Below are 2,447 nucleotides of genomic sequence, written 5' to 3'. Positions count from 1 at the left end.
TGGCAGCAAAGTATCTAGTCATGCCCTGTGCATATATGATTTATAACTATTGGTCTGATTATATTTTGTAATCCACTCCTCTGTTTTTCTTTATTCTTCTGCTCCTATTTTTAATTTGGGCTTTCACACTACATTTTATATATGCCTTTAAATTTCTGTAAAGGGAACATTATTATTATAATTACTAATATTATTACTAATAACAGTAATAAAATGAGAGTGTGGGAGAAAGCGTGTAAGCTGCTATGCAAATGTGAGGAATTCTTATCACATATTCCAAATGTATCAAGCTGCACTGATATTTAATAATTGCATCGCAGAATCAAAAGCTCCTTGCACACCTGAAGCTTCACCCATGTACGGGGGAGCTGTGGACATTGGGCCTCTTTTCCCACGGGGCTCTGGGAAATGGCACGAGGGACGCACTGAACGCAGGCAGGTCCTGCGAGGAAGGGAGGGAGTCAGGAAGAGAAGCTCTGGGCACCCGTGAGCACCGTCACCAGGACGCTGGTTGACCCTCCTGAGGGGAGAATTAGCTGTGTGCAGATGGAATGAATGAAGATGAGGAAGAATTTTCTAACACGTTTCTAACAATTCAGTTCCAAGGATGAAATGACCTCGAGAGGTAGTAATTGTGTGAACTGTACTTATCCTTTAAGCAATGGTTTGGAGAGGATTCCATCCAAGGCTGGAAGATGGTATTTGTGAGTGGTGGTAAAGGATATGGAAAAGTTGGAAGAGATAATGTCATCAGTTAGGCACTGATTCGACTACAGGAAACGGAAGTTCAAAACAGTGGCTTACACAATATGCATGCTTATATCTCTCTCTCATAAAAGTATAAAGATGGGTGGTCCAGGGCTGGCATGGTGGCTCTTCTACCTAATCCTTCTGGTTCACATCCACCTTCCCTATGGTGTGGCCCTCATCCTTGTGGTACAAAATGGTGGCCATCATACCCACATTCCAGGAAACAAGAGTCAGAAAGGTGAAGAGACAAAGATGGAAACGACAAAGGAAGACTCTTAGAAGCTGCCACATCTCATTGGCCGGAACTTAGTCAAATGGCACACCTAGTGGCAAAAGAGGATGGGAAATGTCTCTTTGTTCTGGTAGCCAAGGTTCCAGCTAATAAGTCCATCTGTGGAAGGAGAGAATCAAGGTTGAGGAGCAATCAGCATGATGTTTCTGACATCCTTCAGTAATAAAAGTCTGTGAGATTGTGATTCTCGACCCTCTGTCATTGTAGCCAGGGTCCGAGCCCTTGCTTTTGACCCAAAATAGGTATCTGAGTGGAATAGGACAGGCTGAGCCTGCTAAGGGAAGACAGGGAAGGCTCACAGAAATACTATATTAGAGAGGGTACTGCCTCTCTGTTCTCTATGCTGAGTGCCATCTCGATATTTGGAAGCCTCTCACCAGAAACCCATGAGCTCAGCAGCCTACAAAATTGCCTTTCCATGGGGCAAAGAAATGTTCTGTCCTTGGCTTTCAAAGGTAGGCGCTTTACGAAATGCATGCTTGAAGGATGTTTCCATATCTAGGCCAAAATGGAGGTAAAGCTGTTGTCCACTATGTCAGGAAATGCACTAGATTTAACTCCTTGTGTGAAGGGATCCATTCTGGAATTCAGAATCAGGAAAATGCTTATCTCCAGCTGAGCTCACATGATTTTCTTTCTCTGTAACACATCAGATAACACAGTGGCTCTCAGCTGTGTTTGCCATCTTAGCATTATGACGACTCCTCCTACTTTTGGTAACATCACTTGCTTTTCTTTGGGGAACACCCCACCCCATTCCCCACTCCAGCTTTCAGTCCATGTGGTTCTGGTGGGGCTTATTCTACATTGTCTTTTCCTCCAGCGGGTGGGCATAATATGAAGTCCTGGCTAATTGAAGTCACAGTGATTCTTTCCGGGATTGGATTATGATTTACTCTGGGCCAGTTATATGAGTCCCCTGAGATTTTTACCAAAATTATTGAGGTGTGGGAGAAGCACGTGTTTTCCGTTGGGGGGTGTTAAGCTGATAAGATGCAAACCTGAAGTTGCTGGTGGCCATCTTTGCACCTTGTAGAAAGAGTTTGCTTGAGAATGACAGAATGAGGCCAACACAGAGGACCGCAGAGCAGGGAATGGAAAGTGTAAAACATTCCTGATGACGTTAATTGAGCCTCTGAAGCCAGTCCATCCCTGAATTTCCCAGTATTTCCCTAAATTTCCCAGTATATGAGTCAATATGTTCTCTCTTCTTTAAAAAGAAATATTTATTTATTTATCTATTTTGGTTGCGCCAGGTCTTAGTCGTGGCGTGCGGACTCTTAATTGTAGCATGCATGCGGGATCTAGTTCCCCGACCAGGGATCAAACCCAGGACCCCTGCATCGGGAGCTCGGAGTCTTACCCACTGGACCACCAGGGAAGCCCCTGTTCTCTCTCTCTTTTT

The sequence above is a fragment of the Physeter macrocephalus genome, chromosome 8, assembly GCF_002837175.3.
Source record: "Physeter macrocephalus isolate SW-GA chromosome 8, ASM283717v5, whole genome shotgun sequence".
NCBI lineage: Eukaryota > Metazoa > Chordata > Mammalia > Artiodactyla > Physeteridae > Physeter > Physeter macrocephalus.
This window is presented reverse-complemented; position numbering follows the sequence as displayed.